The following is a 22439-nucleotide window of genomic DNA, read 5'->3' on the forward strand; positions in this document are numbered from 1 at the left end:
AGGATGTAAGATTCCTCTCCCAACCCCTTTTTTATGTCTAGTATATTCCCCTGTAATCAATTCCTTTTCTAAAATATAAGAGATCTTGTTTGTGGCTGTTTTAACCTAGAGAGAGAAAATATTCTAGAGAGAGAATATTCAGATTTTGAATATTTTTGGATAGAAAAATATCTCTTATAATTCAGATGAGTTTTCCTGAAACAGAAATTTAAAAAGAATTTTCCAATGTGCAATTGGAATTAATTGGAAATAGGTATAAAGAACCTTAGCCTAAGGGTCTAGATTTTCAGAAATCTTTAGACTATGGTCCAATTAAGGTTTCTATGGGCCAATAGCATCAATCCATGTGTAGGGAGGAGATAAATCCAAATTGTAAAAAGAAAATACCCAAAAATGAGTAAATGCTCGCATGAGGTGAAGAGTTGAAAATGTACAAGGTTTATTAGTAAATAAACACATATGTAAGGAAGGGGAGTTCTTTAAAGGAGGTGCATATTTCACATAAGATGAAGAGTTGAAAATGTACAAGGTTTATTAGTAAATAAACACATATGTAAGGAAGGGGAGTTCTTTAAAGGAGGTGCATATTTCACATAAGATGAAGAGTTGAAAATGTACAAGGTTTATTAGTAAATAAACACATATGTAAGGAAGGGGAGTTCTTTAAAGGAGGTGCATATTTCACATAAGATGAAGAGTTGAAAATGTACAAGGCTTATTAGTAAAAAAACTATGACACATGTGTAAGGAAGAGGAGTTCTTTAAAGGAGGTGCATATTTCACATAAGATGAAGAGTTGAAAATGTACAAGGTTTATTAGTAAAAAACTATGAGCAATACAATTTTGACACATATGTAAGGAAGGGGAATTCTTTAAAGGAGGTGCATATTTCACATGCTTGAATGAGTTTTAAACTCATAAAAAATTGAGATATTTTATCTCTCCTCTCTCCTCATTCAAGTCTAGTTCCAAAAAGTTAGCTTAACTGACCTAAAAATGGTCAAAAAGTGACCAAACTGACTTGGAAAATTCTAGAATCAGTTTGTTTGGTTAGGAGCTCAAATTTTCCTATAAATAGAAGCCTCCCCTTGTTGAAAAATATATAGTGTCTTATGCTTTGTTACTCTACTCCACCTAAGCCAAAATATATAGTGTCTTATGCTTTGTTACTCTACTCCACCTAAGCCAAAATATATAGTGTCTTATGCTTTATTACTCTACTCCACCTAAGCCAAAATATAGAGTGTCTTAGGCATTGTTACTCTACTCTACCTAAGCCAAGAACTGTGAATTCTTTAATAATTCACTAGTTTTTGATGCTTCTCTCTTTCTTCAATCCCCATTGGTGGCTCCATCAACATACTAAACCAATTGATTGGTTGGGGGCCTCTACCGTGAATAAAGAATCAAGCAAATCATAAGGTAAGTATATTGAATTTTGATCTTTTCTATAATTTCTCAATGATTCTCTCTTCTCAACCCCTCTCAAGCTTGAGAAGCTTAATTGGTATGGTTTTTTAAATGCTATTGAAGTTAATTGGTGAATAGTAGGGAAGAGTTACATAATTTAATAAATGCTATAGAAGTTAATTTCCATTTATGTTTAAATTCAAATGGTTTTTATGTAATTTCTCTCTCTCTCTCAAGAAATGGTCATACTCATGACCCATTCTCAATCCAAATGAAGCTTTTCATAAAGCTTTTCCTTAATCCAAGATTAAGCTATGCTTGAGGCCAAATTAATGGCTTTTTGCTATGCTTTTAGTTTATGCACATTGATGATTCAATCCATTATGGATTGATGATCCAATTAGAGACCATTCTAATTGTTTTCTTAATGATTCAATTAGAGACCATTATGGATTGATGATCCAATTAGAGACCATTCTAATTATATCCTTAATGATAAGCTTTATTCCTTAGAAAAAAAAAATTGAGATTTATCAGTCATAGTAGCGGAGTTATGGCAAAATTTTTATAGAAATTACGCATAAAATAAATTCATTCAAAGCATAAAAAGAGGACTTCCTACCATATTCTAGGAACTATCATCCTAGATTAATTAAAAGAATTTTATTATGCATGGAGGTGTGGATGTTTGCATGTAGATGTAGATGTATAGATGTAGATGTGGATGTGGAGGTGGATGGATGCATGTAGATGTAGATGTATAGATGTAGATGTGGATGGAGATGTGGATGTATGCATGTAGATGTAGATGTATAGATGTGGATGTGGATGTATACATGTAGATGTAGATGTATAGATACGGATGTGGATGTGGAGGTGGATGTATACATGTAGATGTAGATGTATAGATGTAGATGTGGATGTGGAGGTAGATGGATGCATGTAGATGTAGATGTATAGATGTAGATGGGAATGGAGATATGGATGTATGCATGTAGATGTAGATGTATAGATGTAGATGTGGATGTGGAGGTGGATGGATGCATGTAGATGTAGATGTATAGATGTAGATGTGAATGGAGATGTGGATGTATGCATGTAGATGTAAATGTATGGAGGTGAATGTGAATGTGGATGTGGATGTATGCATAGAGATGTAGATGTATGCATGTAGATGTGAATGTACGCATATAGATGTGGATGTATGGATGTGAATATACGATATGCGATGTGAGGGAATCTGAAGTGATGAGATAGAAATGATGTGATGGGATGAGTATACATATAAATGGAATATGGAATAAGTAATGTAGATTGATGAGGGATAATGTGGAAAAATGAAAGTTAAAATAGAAATTGTGTTGTAAACTGTTTGTAAATACTGTTTGTAAATGCTGTTTGTAAATGATTGTTTTATGTCAAGAATGCTGGGGGGAGCATTTTGACCATCTTGTGATTAAAGTCGTGATGGTAAAGTTGCAACTGCTGACGGGGAGTCAATGAAGGACGTCTCGCGTAGCAAGGTCGGCCGAGGTCTTGACCAGCCTCGGTGCGATTAAAATGGTGAGCTTCCGGTACGGTGGATGAGGGGCCAAGGAAGCGGCCTATGCGTGAAGCGCTAGGTTACCTGTGAAGGATCCTAGAGGGTGCTGACCATACGGTGCTCGGGCTCTGGGTTGCCTAGGATACCCACGCGTGCGTCGAGGAAGATATTGGAACAGAGTTGGAGTTGTTTTCTGAAATCGAGCATGGATCTGGTTGATTGACCTTGCTGGTCTTCAATGGACGAGTCCATGGCTCCTTATATGGATCTGTTGGTTGATCTTGCTGATCTTCAACGAGAGTCCATCTTGTTAAGTGATTATATTGCCAAGTATTATGGGCTAGGAACTATCGAAACGGCTCCTGAGCGTTCTAGTTGCCAATGATGCCATAGATACTCTGATGAAGGAATGATGGGAAATTAAGAATCAATTGGATAAATTGGAAGATGGTGATCAATGATACTATGGTTTTATTAAAGGATTGTTTTAAACTGGTTGAATCTGGTTGAAAAAAGGCAATTTCATATTGGGTGTGTGAGTGGTGTGACTAGTTTTATTTTGCATGAACATCCGGCTAGGGGGCCTTGGAACTCTTTTCCTTGGTACCCAGGACAAAACCTAACCAAATTTTTAATTGGATCCCATCACTACAGTGGTTGGGCGGTTGGCTAACCCATGGGATTGGATGGGGTTAGGCTGGACTGATGGATCCGTAAATCGAGACTCAAACTTTTGTTTTTACGATAGAAAAAAAAAATCAAAAAATCCCGGACAGTAACTGTTCTATGGATAGGAATCAACGGCTGTGCCTCTTGAATGGGGAAAAAAGCGTTGATCCCAATGATCCAAGTGCAAGTTTCTTCCTTGAACTGACTAAGTATCTTATAGATGTAATTGGATCATCTCGATCAGAAATGATCTTGACTACGTTAGAGTAAAAAGTTATCCTGGTGGAATCGCCCGTGCTTCCGGTTAAGAAAGTTTTTCCGGGTTCGGTTTTGGAACAACCGACGGATTAGTCTCTTATCCGGATATCCATGGGCGAGGCCCCGAGTGTGGGACCCCTGTCCCGCGCGAGAAGCGCTACTTCCGCTGCCAGTACCCCAAATCCATTGCTCGGTGGGAACAGGGATCTTACAGTTGGTATCAGAGCCTTTGGTTAATAAAGATCAATTGAGAAGACAAATATATCAAAAATTTATCAAGAAACACAAAAAGGTTATAATTGTGTGAGATAATTCATACAATTTGATATTCAAACTAAAATTCGTAAATTGGTAATTGGGTCTTCAGATGGAAGTACCGCAATTATATAGAATCCCTGACTTGCTTGAGGCCTAGACATGATGGTATTTACCTTATAATTCCAAGGGCCGTGACTACCCGTATATACCGAGAGTATACTGCAGCTCTTTACTGACAGTATATACGAGTAAATCTAAGACTTGAAATTATAAGCGTTAATGCTATCTAGATGATAATTTCGAATGTGATTGATATGATTTTTAATTCTGTTTGAGAATGAATGAATTGATTTGGATTCTGATTGAAAATGCTGATTGAAAAATGTTGATTTTTAAAAATTAGTTGAAATATAATGAAACCACAATGAGGGGGAATGGGACGAGTCCCTGTGATGATATTCATAACTAGAATGATGATAACGAATTCAGCAAATCACTATGAGATTAGTGGGTTGTGCTGTCAGATTGCTACTGTTAATACTTGACCGGTAGATCAAGTTAAGGGATGTCAAATTGAGAACTTGCTTGACTGAAATTTCCGTGTGGAGGAATGTTCCGAAGGAAACTTTTCGGTCTAATGGACCATTATCATGTTAAAGATATGAATGATATAATCTGAATGAATTGTTATTTAATGATGAGTTCTATATAAGGGATATTTATCCCAGGTTCTGTTGGGTTAACCAGAATATAAGCAACCCCAGAATAAAAATTGGATCTTAAGAAAAAGAGCTGTCCTCTACCTTGCGAGATGAGGACATCTCGCACTTTTTAAGTGGGGTAGAATGTAAGATTCCTCTCCAGCCTTCGAGGTATACAGGAGTTAGAATCTCCCTTTCTGATCTTATAATTATTCCCTCTCTAAAATAAAAGAAAGTTTCTGTTTAAAAAAAAAGGAAGACCCTTTCCCTAGAATACTCTTAGGAGTCCCACCTGTTTTAAGGATTTAGAACAATGAGTTTAGAAGTGAGAATCGGTGTTTTGGATACCAAGGTTTTGGTTTTCATTCAAGTACGGCCCAAAAGAAGTTCTTTATCTCTTGGGGAGTATAAGAAGTTATCCCCCAGATATTATGATCCTTATATCTGAATTCAAAGAAAGTAGGTGACTTAGCCTACAAGTTTCTTTTATCTCCTCATCTCAAAATTCTTAATGCCTTTTATAGAAAAATGTGCCAAACCCAAATCATGGAAAGACGGTAAAACTTCAGTGGCAAGTTACCGTTGGCTTCTAGGTTACGCTAGCTCCTTCCTTTATATAAGTCGTAACTTTTACTTGCCGCTCACAGTTATCTTACTCCCATCAATCTCCTTTCTTTCTTAATCTCCTTCATGGCGGCCTGGCAACAGGAATTAGTTTTATCCCTGATGATTTCTCACCTTCAAGACGCAAGAGAGTCTGTGAAGAAAGACTTTATAGAACAGTATGAGCGCTCACTTTTTCCTCACCTAGGAACTTCTGTAGTGCAGACCAAATGGCGGACCTATCAAAACATAACTAGGGTAACACCCTGGGGTCAGCAACACTTTCGTAACAATGTCCGCTTGGCCATGGTTATTGAAGCTTTGGGTTTGGGTCCCCGATACTACTGCGTCATGAGATCAAGGCATCTTGGGTTTTCTGAGCGGGTCTTCTTACTGGCGTGTTTTCTTCCTCATGAGAAGATATGCCTTTATCCCGTTTTTGGCTTGCCTCTCAGAGGTCCTTTTGTTAGATCACCTCATACCACTGAGATAGGTGCGGCAATAACCAGCAGAATCATTCCCATAGATGAGTTACCCTATACTTGTGCAGCTTGTGAGGACTGCTTTTGTGACCATATGATGGACGGGCTTATGGAAGTGTAAAGAGTTTCTCTATCTTTACTGTATAAGTTCCGAGAATGAATAAAGTTTAAATCTTGTTATTATTTTGAATCTTGCTCTCTTTAAGACTTTTCTTGGTGGTTAATCGTGATTAAAATTTTTCTCTAAGTCTCATATTCGTGCATCTTGCGAAATTATTCCAAGTTGCGAGATGAGGACATCTCGCGTTGTTTAAGTGGGGTAGGATGTAAGATTCCTCTCCCAACCCCTTTTTTATGTCTAGTATATTCCCCTGTAATCAATTCCTTTTCTAAAATATAAGAGATCTTGTTTGTGGCTGTTTTAACCTAGAGAGAGAAAATATTCTAGAGAGAGAATATTCAGATTTTGAATATTTTTGGATAGAAAAATATCTCTTATAATTCAGATGAGTTTTCCTGAAACAGAAATTTAAAAAGAATTTTCCAATGTGCAATTGGAATTAATTGGAAATAGGTATAAAGAACCTTAGCCTAAGGGTCTAGATTTTCAGAAATCTTTAGACTATGGTCCAATTAAGGTTTCTATGGGCCAATAGCATCAATCCATGTGTAGGGAGGAGATAAATCCAAATTGTAAAAAGAAAATACCCAAAAATGAGTAAATGCTCGCATGAGGTGAAGAGTTGAAAATGTACAAGGTTTATTAGTAAATAAACACATATGTAAGGAAGAGGAGTTCTTTAAAGGAGGTGCATATTTCACATAAGATGAAGAGTTGAAAATGTACAAGGTTTATTAGTAAATAAACACATATGTAAGGAAGGGGAGTTCTTTAAAGGAGGTGCATATTTCACATAAGATGAAGAGTTGAAAATGTACAAGGTTTATTAGTAAATAAACACATATGTAAGGAAGGGGAGTTCTTTAAAGGAGGTGCATATTTCACATAAGATGAAGAGTTGAAAATGTACAAGGCTTATTAGTAAAAAAACTATGACACATGTGTAAGGAAGAGGAGTTCTTTAAAGGAGGTGCATATTTCACATAAGATGAAGAGTTGAAAATGTACAAGGTTTATTAGTAAAAAACTATGAGCAATACAATTTTGACACATATGTAAGGAAGGGGAATTCTTTAAAGGAGGTGCATATTTCACATGCTTGAATGAGTTTTAAACTCATAAAAAATTGAGATATTTTATCTCTCCTCTCTCCTCATTCAAGTCTAGTTCCAAAAAGTTAGCTTAACTGACCTAAAAATGGTCAAAAAGTGACCAAACTGACTTGGAAAATTCTAGAATCAGTTTGTTTGGTTAGGAGCTCAAATTTTCCTATAAATAGAAGCCTCCCCTTGTTGAAAAATATATAGTGTCTTATGCTTTGTTACTCTACTCCACCTAAGCCAAAATATATAGTGTCTTATGCTTTGTTACTCTACTCCACCTAAGCCAAAATATATAGTGTCTTATGCTTTATTACTCTACTCCACCTAAGCCAAAATATAGAGTGTCTTAGGCATTGTTACTCTACTCTACCTAAGCCAAGAACTGTGAATTCTTTAATAATTCACTAGTTTTTGATGCTTCTCTCTTTCTTCAATCCCCATTGGTGGCTCCATCAACATACTAAACCAATTGATTGGTTGGGGGCCTCTACCGTGAATAAAGAATCAAGCAAATCATAAGGTAAGTATATTGAATTTTGATCTTTTCTATAATTTCTCAATGATTCTCTCTTCTCAACCCCTCTCAAGCTTGAGAAGCTTAATTGGTATGGTTTTTTAAATGCTATTGAAGTTAATTGGTGAATAGTAGAGAAGAGTTACATAATTTAATAAATGCTATAGAAGTTAATTTCCATTTATGTTTAAATTCAAATGGTTTTTATGTAATTTCTCTCTCTCTCTCTCAAGAAATGGTCATACTCATGACCCATTCTCAATCCAAATGAAGCTTTTCATAAAGCTTTTCCTTAATCCAAGATTAAGCTATGCTTGAGGCCAAATTAATGGCTTTTTGCTATGCTTTTAGTTTATGCACATTGATGATTCAATCCATTATGGATTGATGATCCAATTAGAGACCATTCTAATTGTTTTCTTAATGATTCAATTAGAGACCATTATGGATTGATGATCCAATTAGAGACCATTCTAATTACATCCTTAATGATAAGCTTTATTCCTTAGAAAAAAAAAATTGAGATTTATCAGTCATAGTAGCGGAGTTATGGCAAAATTTTTATAGAAATTACGCATAAAATAAATTCATTCAAAGCATAAAAAGAGGACTTCCTACCATATTCTAGGAACTATCATCCTAGATTAATTAAAAGAATTTTATTATGCATGGAGGTGTGGATGTTTGCATGTAGATGTAGATGTATAGATGTAGATGTGGATGTGGAGGTGGATGGATGCATGTAGATGTAGATGTATAGATGTAGATGTGGATGGAGATGTGGATGTATGCATGTAGATGTAGATGTATAGATGTGGATGTGGATGTATACATGTAGATGTAGATGTATAGATACGGATGTGGATGTGGAGGTGGATGTATACATGTAGATGTAGATGTATAGATGTAGATGTGGATGTGGAGGTAGATGGATGCATGTAGATGTAGATGTATAGATGTAGATGGGAATGGAGATATGGATGTATGCATGTAGATGTAGATGTATAGATGTAGATGTGGATGTGGAGGTGGATGGATGCATGTAGATGTAGATGTATAGATGTAGATGTGAATGGAGATGTGGATGTATGCATGTAGATGTAGATGTATGGAGGTGAATGTGAATGTGGATGTGGATGTATGCATAGAGATGTAGATGTATGCATGTAGATGTGAATGTACGCATATAGATGTGGATGTATGGATGTGAATATACGATATGCGATGTGAGAGAATCTGAAGTGATGAGATAGAAATGATGTGATGGGATGAGTATACATATAAATGGAATATGGAATAAGTAATGTAGATTGATGAGGGATAATGTGGAAAAATGAAAGTTAAAATAGAAATTGTGTTGTAAACTGTTTGTAAATACTGTTTGTAAATGCTGTTTGTAAATGATTGTTTTATGTCAAGAATGCTGGGGGGAGCATTTTGACCATCTTGTGATTAAAGTCGTGATGGTAAAGTTGCAACTGCTGACGGGGAGTCAATGAAGGACGTCTCGCGTAGCAAGGTCGGCCGAGGTCTTGACCAGCCTCGGTGCGATTAAAATGGTGAGCTTCCGGTACGGTGGATGAGGGGCCAAGGAAGCGGCCTATGCGTGAAGCGCTAGGTTACCTGCGAAGGATCCTAGAGGGTGCTGACCATACGGTGCTCGGGCTCTGGGTTGCCTAGGATACCCACGCGTGCATCGAGGAAGATATTGGAACAGAGTTGGAGTTGTTTTCTGAAATCGAGCATGGATCTGGTTGATTGACCTTGCTGGTCTTCAATGGATGAGTCCATGTCTCCTTATATGGATCTGTTGGTTGATCTTGCTGATCTTCAACGAGAGTCCATCTTGTTAAGTGATTATATTGCCAAGTATTATGGGCTAGGAACTATCGAAACGGCTCCTGAGCGTTCTAGTTGCCAATGATGCCATAGATACTCTGATGAAGGAATGATGGGAAATTAAGAATCAATTGGATAAATTGGAAGATGGTGATCAATGATACTATGGTTTTATTAAAGGATTGTTTTAAACTGGTTGAATCTGGTTGAAAAAAGGCAATTTCATATTGGGTGTGTGAGTGGTGTGACTAGTTTTATTTTGCATGAACATCCGGCTAGGGGGCCTTGGAACTCTTTTCCTTGGTACCCGGGACAAAACCTAACCAAATTTTTAATTGGATCCCATCACTACAGTGGTTGGGCGGTTGGCTAACCCATGGGATTGGATGGGGTTAGGCTGGACTGATGGATCCGTAAATCGAGACTCAAACTTTTGTTTTTACGATAGAAAAAAAAATCAAAAAATCCCGGACAGTAACTGTTCTATGGATAGGAATCAACGGCTGTGCCTCTTGAATGGGGAAAAAAGCGTTGATCCCAATGATCCAAGTGCAAGTTTCTTCCTTGAATTGACTAAGTATCTTATAGATGTAATTGGATCATCTCGATCAGAAATGATCTTGACTACGTTAGAGTAAAAAGTTATCCTGGTGGAATCGCCCGTGCTTCCGGTTAAGAAAGTTTTTCCGGGTTCGGTTTTGGAACAACCGACAGATTAGTCTCTTATCCGGATATCCATGGGCGAGGCCCCGAGTGTGGGACCCCTGTCCCGCGCGAGAAGCGCTACTTCCGCTGCCAGTACCCCAAATCCGTTGCTCGGTGGGAACAGGGATCTTACAGCCTTGATGTCTACCATTCTTCCTTCACCTCTACTGAGCCTTTCTCTCTGAGGAGACACTTTCTTCTCCACCTTGGATTATTACTATGCAGACAGAGCTTGATTCCATTAAGCACAATAGTACTTGGGTTCTTGTACCACGTCCACCTCAATGCAAGGTAATCAAAGTTCGTTGGGTCTATAAAGAACAAGTATTATGAGGATGGAACTTTAGACAAACACGAAGAACATCTTGTTGTGAAGGGCTACTCCTAGAGAGTTAGTGTTGATTTTGATGAGGCTTTTATTCCTACAGTGTCGATTACTACCATTAGGATTATTTTGGCTCTTCTTACCCATCATGGGTGGGTGGCCTATTTTATAGATGGATGTCAAATCTGCTCTTCTTAATGGTGACCTTCAAGAGGAGGTCTATGTTGAGCAACCACTTGATATTGTTGTTGCAAAAAGAAAAGAGCATATTGTGTACCAACTTTGTAAAGATCTATATGGATTGAAGTAGGCTCATCGCGTGTGGTACTAGTGCATTGACACCTTCTTTCTGAAGATTGGTCATTGGTGGTTGGTCTTTGGTGATCACATTCATGTTCCAATCTTTACATTTTTGTTAAAGATGGTCTTATTTGTTAAAGATGGTCTTATTTGTCATTATCATTGTGTATGTGGATGGCTTGATCTTTATAGGAAGTCATAAGAGTTGGATTTTGTTTGTCATGGTGGCTGATCTTAGCCATGAGTTTGAGTTGATCAACCTTGAGTTCTTCATTTTTCCTTGGATGTGAAGTTTGGTAGACTCCTCAGGGTATTTTTCTCTCTCAACGCAAGTATTGCAAAGGAGATTTTATAGCATTTCAAGGTGCATGGTTCCATCTCTTCTTCGATGGACCCTAATGCTAAGATTTGCTTCACCACCATGTGATCATGCTCTATAAAGGTAGATTGTCAAATCTTTGATTTGGATTACTCATTCTAGATTGGATGTTTACTTTTTTGTTTGTGTCTTGAGTTCATTTTCAGCTGACCCTCACAAATCCCACCTGCCAGTGCATCCTGCACTATTTGAATAATTTTCTTGATCGGGGTATCTTCTATTGGTGGAAGGGGGATCGGTTAGTTGGCTATTCTGATTCTCACTAGGTTGGTGATATTAACACTCACCAATCGACTGCATGTTATTGGTTTACACGTGGTTCTGGTGTTATTTCCTTGAGTAGTAAAAAGCAACCCACTATTGCATTATCCTCCTCAAAGGCAGAATATCGTGTTGTTTGTTCTACTGCAAAAACTGAGGTGATATGGCTTTGAGGTGTCTACATCTACTTCAACTACTATTGATCAGTTGTTTATCTACATTGATAGCCCCACTTTGACTTTCATCAACTTTCATCTCTTTCAGGTTTCATGCTTGGATTATAGATAGTAGCACAACTTCTCACACACTAATCATCATGATTGGTGTTCTTCCTTCTCTAAGCAACCAGGGGACATCAGTCTCGATGACTCTTTTACAATTTCCATCAAAGGTGCTGGTACTATTCCTATTTTATGCACCTCTACTTTGGCCTTGCATTCTACGTCTACAGATTCTGTGTTATGGCATGCATGCTTTTGCCACTTGAGCTTCTTTTATTTGCAATAGGCATATAAACATGGTTTGGTTGATGCTTAATCATCCATCAGTACCCCAGTTGGTGTGTGCACAACCATTTCTCCATGGCAAGCAACATCGATTACCTTTCCCTAAGGAGGCATCGCACATATCTACCAAGCCACTTGAGCTTGTTCATGTAGACTTGTGTTGTCCTATGTCTACAAAATCTTTGAATAAGGCTCTTTACATATGATGATTATTGTTGACGCCTGACTACTCCAAGTATACTTGGGCTTTCTTTCTTCAGTCTAAGGATCAATCTTTATCCATATTTCATGATTGGAAAGTCAAAGTGGGAAAAACAATGGGACTCCAAGAAGGCAAAATCTTTGTGTATTGATAAAGGGGGAGAGTTTCTCTCACATGAGTTTGACAAGTATTTGAAGAATCTTTGCATTCGCGATGCTAGTTTACTACAACTTATCCTCCATCCTAGAATGGGTTTTTGGTGGATGTAAGAATTAGTCTGTCTCATTGAGATGGGTCGAGGACTATACTTGAGCATAGTGGCTTGGCCAAGAAATTATAGGCTGAGGCATCAGCTATTGGAGTTCACATTTGGAATAGATTGCCTACATCAGGTAAAACTCGTATGAGGCATTATTGGGCATCAAACCCTCTTGTGCTTATCTCCCAATATTTGGTTGCAAGGCTTATGTGCATGTAACTAAAGAGCATCACTCTAAGTTGGATTCTAAATCCATGCCGCACATTTTCCTTGGGTATAATTCTATATCCAAGGCCTATGAACTTTGGGATCCTGCAACTACAACTTACTAGCCACCATCAATCATGATGTTATGATGTTATTTTTGATGAGTGTCCTTCATGTACCTTATAAGAGTGAGCTTCTTCCTCTACCTTCAACTTCATCTCCGGGTCCTTCTCCTTTAGCTCAGCCTTCTACTTTGGCTGCTCCTCTGCCTCTTGTCTCAGCTCCTCTACCACCCTTGGTTTCAAAGGGGGCTTCTTTAGATTCAAATATAGAGGTTATTGAGGAGGATCCTCACCAAGAGGGTTCCTCGTTGGTTATATGAGACTATGAAAGATTCAGGCCTTCGTCAATTTCCGAAATCTAGTGAAAGTCATTCTCATCATGTTACTCGGTCTAAAAGCATGCTGTTGAGGATAATCACTTTCTGAATTTTGCCTTGATGTCTACCATTCTTCCTTCACCTCTACTGAGCCTTCCTCTCTGAGGAGACACTTTCTTCTCCACCTTGGATTATTACTATGCAGACAGAGCTTGATTCCATTAAGCACAATAGTACTTGGGTTCTTGTACCACGTCCACCTCAATGCAAGGTAATCAAAGTTCGTTGGGTCTATAAGAACAAGTATTATGAGGATGGAACTTTAGACAAACACGAAGAACATCTTGTTGTGAAGGGCTACTCCTAGAGAGTTAGTGTTGATTTTGATGAGGCTTTTATTCCTACAGTGTCGATTACTACCATTAGGATTATTTTGGCTCTTCTTACCCATCATGGGTGGGTGGCCTATTTTATAGATGGATGTCAAATCTGATCTTCTTAATGGTGACCTTCAAGAGGAGGTCTATGTTGAGCAACCACTTGATATTGTTGTTACAAAAAGAAAAGAGCATATTGTGTACCAACTTTGTAAAGATCTATATGGATTGAAGTAGGCTCATCGCGTGTGGTACTAGTGCATTGACACCTTCTTTCTGAAGATTGGTCATTGGTGGTTGGTCTTTGGTGATCACATTCATGTTCCAATCTTTACATTTTTGTTAAAGATGGTCTTATTTGTTAAAGATGGTCTTATTTGTCATTATCATTGTGTATGTGGATGGCTTGATCTTTATAGGAAGTCATAAGAGTTGGATTTTGTTTGTCATGGTGGCTGATCTTAGCCATGAGTTTGAGTTGATCAACCTTGAGTTCTTCATTTTTCCTTGGTTTTGAAGTTTGGTAGACTCCTCAGGGTATTTTTCTCTCTAAACGCAAGTATTGCAAAGGAGATTTTATAGCATTTCAAGGTGCATGGTTCCATCTCTTCTTCGATGGACCCTAATGCTAAGATTTGCTTCACCACCATGTGATCATGCTCTATAAAGGTAGATTGTCAAATCTTTGATTTGGATTACTCATTCTAGATTGGATGTTTACTTTTTTGTTTGTGTCTTGAGTTCATTTTCAGCTGACCCTCACAAATCCCACCTGCCAGTGCATCCTGCACTATTTGAATAATTTTCTTGATCGGGGTATCTTCTATTGGTGGAAGGGGGATCGGTTAGTTGGCTATTCTGATTCTCACTAGGTTGGTGATATTAACACTCACCAATCGACTGCATGTTATTGGTTTACACGTGGTTCTGGTGCTATTTCCTTGAGTAGTAAAAAGCAACCCACTATTGCATTATCCTCCTCAAAGGCAGTCGTGTTGTTTGTTCTACTGCAAAAACTGAGGTGATATGGCTTTGAGGTGTCTGCATCTACTTCAACTACTATTGATCAGTTGTTTATCTACATTGATAGCCCCACTTTGACTTTCATCAACTTTCATCTCTTTCAGGTTTCATGCTTGGATTATAGATAGTAGCACAACTTCTCACACACTAATCATCATGATTGGTGTTCTTCCTTCTCTAAGCAACCATCAGTCTCGATGACTCTTTTACAATTTCCATCAAAGGTGCTGGTACTATTCCTATTTTATGCACCTCTACTTTGGCCTTGCATTCTACGTCTACAGATTCTGTGTTATGGCATGCATGCTTTTGCCACTTGAGCTTCTTTTATTTGCAATAGGCATATAAACATGGTTTGGTTGATGCTTAATCATCCATCAGTACCCCAGTTGGTGTGTGCACAACCATTTCTCCATGGCAAACAACATCGATTACCTTTCCCTAAGGAGGCATCGCACATATCTACCAAACCACTCGAGCTTGTTCATGTAGACTTGTGTTGTCCTATGTCTACAAAATCTTTGAATAAGGCTCTTTACATATGATGATTATTGTTGACGCCTGACTACTCCAAGTATACTTGGGCTTTCTTTCTTCAGTCTAAGGATCAATCTTTATCCATATTTCATGATTGGAAAGTCAAAGTGGGAAAAACAATGGGACTCCAAGAAGGCAAAATCTTTGTGTATTGATAAAGGGGGAGAGTTTCTCTCACATGAGTTTGACAAGTATTTGAAGAATCTTTGCATTCGCGATGCTAGTTTACTACAACTTATCCTCCATCCTAGAATGGGTTTTTTGTGGATGTAAGAATTAGTCTGTCATTGAGATGGGTCGAGGACTATACTTGAGCATAGTGGCTTGGCCAAGAAATTATAGGCTGAGACATCAGCTATTGGAGTTCACATTTGGAATAGATTGCCTACATCAGTTGTACCATAGGTAAAACTCGTATGAGGCATTATTGGGCATCAAACCCTCTTGTGCTTATCTCCCAATATTTGGTTGCAAGGCTTATGTGCATGTAACTAAAGAGCATCACTCTAAGTTGGATTCTAAATCCATGCCGCACATTTTCCTTGGGTATAATTCTATATCCAAGGCCTATGAACTTTGGGATCCTGCAACTACAACTTACTAGCCACCATCAATCATGATGTTATGATGTTATTTTTGATGAGTGTCCTTCATGTACCTTATAAGAGTGAGCTTCTTCCTCTACCTTCAACTTCATCTTCGGGTCCTTCTCCTTTAGCTCAGCCTTCTACTTTGGCTGCTCCTCTGCCTCTTGTCTCAGCTCCTCTACCACCTTTGGTTTCAAAGGGGGCTTCTTTAGATTCAAATATAGAGGTTATTGAGGAGGATCCTCACCAAGAGGGTTCCTCGTTGGTTATATGAGACTATGAAAGATTCAGGCCTTCGTCAATTTCCGAAATCTAGTGAAAGTCATTCTCATCATGTTACTCGGTCTAAAAGCATGCTGTTGAGGATAATCACTTTCTGAATTTTGCCTTGATGTCTACCATTCTTCCTTCACCTCTACTGAGCCTTCCTCTCTGAGGAGACACTTTCTTCTCCACCTTGGATTATTACTATGCAGACAGAGCTTGATTCCATTAAGCACAATAGTACTTGGGTTCTTGTACCACGTCCACCTCAATGCAAGGTAATCAAAGTTCGTTGGGTCTATAAGAACAAGTATTATGAGGATGGAACTTTAGACAAACACGAAGAACATCTTGTTGTGAAGGGCTACTCCTAGAGAGTTAGTGTTGATTTTGATGAGGCTTTTATTCCTACAGTGTCGATTACTACCATTAGGATTATTTTGGCTCTTCTTACCCATCATGGGTGGGTGGCCTATTTTATAGATGGATGTCAAATCTGCTCTTCTTAATGGTGACCTTCAAGAGGAGGTCTATGTTGAGCAACCACTTGATATTGTTGTTGCAAAAAGAAAAGAGCATATTGTGTACCAACTTTGTAAAGATCTATATGGATTGAAGTAGGCTCATCGTGTGTGGTACTAGTGCATTGACACCTTCTTTCTGAAGATTGGTCATTGGTGGTTGGTCTTTGGTGATCACATTCATGTTCCAATCTTTACATTTTTGTTAAAGATGGTCTTATTTGTTAAAGATGGTCTTATTTGTCATTATCATTGTGTATGTGGATGGCTTGATCTTTATAGGAAGTCATAAGAGTTGGATTTTGTTTGTCATGGTGGCTGATCTTAGCCATGAGTTTGAGTTGATCAACCTTGAGTTCTTCATTTTTCCTTGGTTGTGAAGTTTGGTAGACTCCTCAGGGTATTTTTCTCTCTCAACGCAAGTATTGCAAAGGAGATTTTATAGCATTTCAAGGTGCATGGTTCCATCTCTTCTTCGATGGACCCTAATGCTAAGATTTACTTCACCACCATGTGATCATGCTCTATAAAGGTAGATTGTCAAATCTTTGATTTGGATTACTCATTCTAGATTGGATGTTTACTTTTTTGTTTGTGTCTTGAGTTCATTTTCAGCTGACCCTCACAAATCCCACCTGCCAGTGCATCCTGCACTATTTGAATAATTTTCTTGATCGGGGTATCTTCTATTGGTGGAAGGGGGATCGGTTAGTTGGCTATTCTGATTCTCACTAGGTTGGTGATATTAACACTCACCAATCGACTGCATGTTATTGGTTTACACGTGGTTCTGGTGCTATTTCCTTGAGTAGTAAAAAGCAACCCACTATTGCATTATCCTCCTCAAAGGCAGAATATCGTGTTGTTTGTTCTACTGCAAAAACTGAGGTGATATGGCTTTGAGGTGTCTACATCTACTTCAACTACTATTGATCAGTTGTTTATCTACATTGATAGCCCCACTTTGACTTTCATCAACTTTCATCTCTTTCAGGTTTCATGCTTGGATTATAGATAGTAGCACAACTTCTCACACACTAATCATCATGATTGGTGTTCTTCCTTCTCTAAGCAACCAGGGGACATCAGTCTCGATGACTCTTTTACAATTTCCATCAAAGGTGCTGGTACTATTCCTATTTTATGCACCTCTACTTTGGCCTTGCATTCTACGTCTACAGATTCTGTGTTATGGCATGCATGCTTTTGCCACTTGAGCTTTCTTTATTTGCAATAGGCATATAAACATGGTTTGGTTGATGCTTAATCATCCATCAGTACCCCAGTTGGTGTGTGCACAACCATTTCTCCATGGCAAGCAACATCGATTACCTTTCCCTAAGGAGGCATCGCACATATCTACCAAACCACTCGAGCTTGTTCATGTAGACTTGTGTTGTCCTATGTCTACAAAATCTTTGAATAAGGCTTCTTACATATGATGATTATTGTTGATGCCTGACTACTCCAAGTATACTTGGGCTTTCTTTCTTCAGTCTAAGGATCAATCTTTATCCATATTTCATGATTGGAAAGTCAAAGTGGGAAAAACAATGGGACTCCAAGAAGACAAAATCTTTGTGTATTGATAAATGGGGAGAGTTTCTCTCACATGAGTTTGACAAGTATTTGAAGAATCTTTGCATTCGCGATGCTAGTTTACTACAACTTATCCTCCATCCTAGAATGGGTTTTTTGTGGATGTAAGAATTAGTCTGTCATTGAGATGGGTCGAGGACTATACTTGAGCACAGTGGCTTGGCCAAGAAATTATAGGCTGAGGCATCAGCTATTGAAGTTCACATTTGGAATAGATTGCCTACATCAGTTGTACCATAGGTAAAACTCGTATGAGGCATTATTGGGCATCAAACCCTCTTGTGCTTATCTCCCAATATTTGGTTGCAAGGCTTATGTGCATGTAACTAAAGAGCATCACTCTAAGTTGGATTCTAAATCCATGCCGCACATTTTCCTTGGGTATAATTCTATATCCAAGGCCTATGAACTTTGGGATCCTGCAACTACAACTTACTAGCCACCATCAATCATGATGTTATGATGTTATTTTTGATGAGTGTCCTTCATGTACCTTATAAGAGTGAGCTTCTTCCTCTACCTTCAACTTCATCTCCGGGTCCTTCTCCTTTAGCTCAGCCTTCTACTTTGGCTGCTCCTCTGCCTCTTGTCTCAGCTCCTCTACCACCTTTGGTTTCAAAGGGGGCTTCTTTAGATTCAAATATAGAGGTTATTGAGGAGGATCCTCACCAAGAGGGTTCCTCGTTGGTTATATGAGACTATGAAAGATTCAGGCCTTCGGCAATTTCCGAAATCTAGTGAAAGTCATTCTCATCATGTTACTCGGTCTAAAAGCATGCTGTTGAGGATAATCACTTTCTGAATTTTGCCTTGATGTCTACCATTCTTCCTTCACCTCTACTGAGCCTTCCTCTCTGAGGAGACACTTTCTTCTCCACCTTGGATTATTACTATGCAGACAGAGCTTGATTCCATTAAGCACAATAGTACTTGGGTTCTTGTACCACGTCCACCTCAATGCAAGGTAATCAAAGTTCGTTGGGTCTATAAGAACAAGTATTATGAGGATGGAACTTTAGACAAACACGAAGAACATCTTGTTGTGAAGGGCTACTCCTAGAGAGTTAGTGTTGATTTTGATGAGGCTTTTATTCCTACAGTGTCGATTACTACCATTAGGATTATTTTGGCTCTTCTTACCCATCATGGGTGGGTGGCCTATTTTATAGATGGATGTCAAATCTGCTCTTCTTAATGGTGACCTTCAAGAGGAGGTCTATGTTGAGCAACCACTTGATATTGTTGTTGCAAAAAGAAAAGAGCATATTGTGTACCAACTTTGTAAAGATCTATATGGATTGAAGTAGGCTCATCGCGTGTGGTACTAGTGCATTGACACCTTCTTTCTGAAGATTGGTCATTGGTGGTTGGTCTTTGGTGATCACATTCATGTTCCAATCTTTACATTTTTGTTAAAGATGGTCTTATTTGTTAAAGATGGTCTTATTTGTCATTATCATTGTGTATGTGGATGGCTTGATCTTTATAGGAAGTCATAAGAGTTGGATTTTGTTTGTCATGGTGGCTGATCTTAGCCATGAGTTTGAGTTGATCAACCTTGAGTTCTTCATTTTTCCTTGGTTTTGAAGTTTGGTAGACTCCTCAGGGTATTTTTCTCTCTCAACGCAAGTATTGCAAAGGAGATTTTATAGCATTTCAAGGTGCATGGTTCCATCTCTTCTTCGATGGACCCTAATGCTAAGATTTGCTTCACCACCATGTGATCATGCTCTATAAAGGTAGATTGTCAAATCTTTGATTTGGATTACTCATTCTAGATTGGATGTTTACTTTTTTGTTTGTGTCTTGAGTTCATTTTCAGCTGACCCTCACAAATCCCACCTGCCAGTGCATCTTGCACTATTTGAATAATTTTCTTGATCGGGGTATCTTCTATTGGTGGAAGGGGGATCGGTTAGTTGGCTATTCTGATTCTCACTAGGTTGGTGATATTAACACTCACCAATCGACTGCATGTTATTGGTTTACACGTGGTTCTGGTGCTATTTCCTTGAGTAGTAAAAAGCAACCCACTATTGCATTATCCTCCTCAAAGGCAGAATATCGTGTTGTTTGTTCTATTGCAAAAACTGAGGTGATATGGCTTTGAGGTGTCTACATCTACTTCAACTACTATTGATCAGTTGTTTATCTACATTGATAGCCCCACTTTGACTTTCATCAACTTTCATCTCTTTCAGGTTTCATGCTTGGATTATAGATAGTAGCACAACTTCTCACACACTAATCATCATGATTGGTGTTCTTCCTTCTCTAAGCAACCATCAGTCTCGATGACTCTTTTACAATTTCCATCAAAGGTGCTGGTACTATTCCTATTTTATGCACCTCTACTTTGGCCTTGCATTCTACGTCTACAGATTCTGTGTTATGGCATGCATGCTTTTGCCACTTGAGCTTCTTTTATTTGCAATAGGCATATAAACATGGTTTGGTTGATGCTTAATCATCCATCAGTACCCCAGTTGGTGTGTGCACAACCATTTCTCCATGGCAAGCAACATCGATTACCTTTCCCTAACATATCTACCAAACCACTCGAGCTTGTTCATGTAGACTTGTGTTGTCCTATGTCTACAAAATCTTTGAATAAGGCTCTTTACATATGATGATTATTGTTGACACCTGACTACTCCAAGTATACTTGGGCTTTCTTTCTTCAGTCTAAGGATCAATCTTTATCCATATTTCATGATTGGAAAGTCAAAGTGGGAAAAACAATGGGACTCCAAGAAGGCAAAATCTTTGTGTATTGATAAAGGGGGAGAGTTTCTCTCACATGAGTTTGACAAGTATTTGAAGAATTTTTGCATTCGCGATGCTAGTTTACTACAACTTATCCTCCATCCTAGAATGGGGTTTTTGTGGATGTAAGAATTAGTCTGTCATTGAGATGGGTCGAGGACTATACTTGAGCATAGTGGCTTGGCCAAGAAATTATAGGCTGTGGCATCAGCTATTGGAGTTCACATTTGGAATAGATTGCCTACATCAGTTGTACCATAGGTAAAACTCGTATGAGGCATTATTGGGCATCAAACCCTCTTGTGCTTATCTCCCAATATTTGGTTGCAAGGCTTATGTGCATGTAACTAAAGAGCATCACTCTAAGTTTGATTCTAAATCCATGCCGCACATTTTCCTTGGGTATAATTCTATATCCAAGGCCTATGAACTTTGGGATCCTGCAACTACAACTTACTAGCCACCATCAATCATGATGTTATGATGTTATTTTTGATGAGTGTCCTTCATGTACCTTATAAGAGTGAGCTTCTTCCTCTACCTTCAACTTCATCTCCGGGTCCTTCTCCTTTAGCTCAGCCTTCTACTTTGGCTGCTCCTCTGCCTCTTGTCTCAGCTCCTCTACCACCTTTGGTTTCAAAGGGGGCTTCTTTAGATTCAAATAAAGAGGTTATTGAGGAGGATCCTCACCAAGAGGGTTCCTCGTTGGTTATATGAGACTATGAAAGATTCAGGCCTTCGTCAATTTCCGAAATCTAGTGAAAGTCATTCTCATCATGTTACTCGGTCTAAAAGCATGCTGTTGAGGATAATCACTTTCTGAATTTTGCCTTGATGTCTACCATTCTTCCTTCACCTCTACTGAGCCTTCCTCTCTGAGGAGACACTTTCTTCTCCACCTTGGATTATTACTATGCAGACAGAGCTTGATTCCATTAAGCACAATAGTACTTGGGTTCTTGTACCACGTCCACCTCAATGCAAGGTAATCAAAGTTCGTTGGGTCTATAAGAACAAGTATTATGAGGATGGAACTTTAGACAAACACGAAGAACATCTTGTTGTGAAGGGCTACTCCTAGAGAGTTAGTGTTGATTTTGATGAGGCTTTTATTCCTACAGTGTCGATTACTACCATTAGGATTATTTTGGCTCTTCTTACCCATCATGGGTGGGTGGCCTATTTTATAGATGGATGTCAAATCTGCTCTTCTTAATGGTGACCTTCAAGAGGAGGTCTATGTTGAGCAACCACTTGATATTGTTGTTGCAAAAAGAAAAGAGCATATTGTGTACCAACTTTGTAAAGATCTATATGGATTGAAGTAGGCTCATCGTGTGTGGTACTAGTGCATTGACACCTTCTTTCTGAAGATTGGTCATTGGTGGTTGGTCTTTGGTGATCACATTCATGTTCCAATCTTTACATTTTTGTTAAAGATGGTCTTATTTGTTAAAGATGGTCTTATTTGTCATTATCATTGTGTATGTGGATGGCTTGATCTTTATAGGAAGTCATAAGAGTTGGATTTTGTTTGTCATGGTGGCTGATCTTAGCCATGAGTTTGAGTTGATCAACCTTGAGTTCTTCATTTTTCCTTGGTTGTGAAGTTTGGTAGACTCCTCAGGGTATTTTTCTCTCTCAACGCAAGTATTGCAAAGGAGATTTTATAGCATTTCAAGGTGCATGGTTCCATCTCTTCTTCGATGGACCCTAATGCTAAGATTTACTTCACCACCA

The sequence above is a fragment of the Cibotium barometz genome, chromosome 26 (assembly GCF_041138505.1).
Source record: "Cibotium barometz isolate CiBa-2024 chromosome 26, ASM4113850v1, whole genome shotgun sequence".
NCBI lineage: Eukaryota > Viridiplantae > Streptophyta > Polypodiopsida > Cyatheales > Cibotiaceae > Cibotium > Cibotium barometz.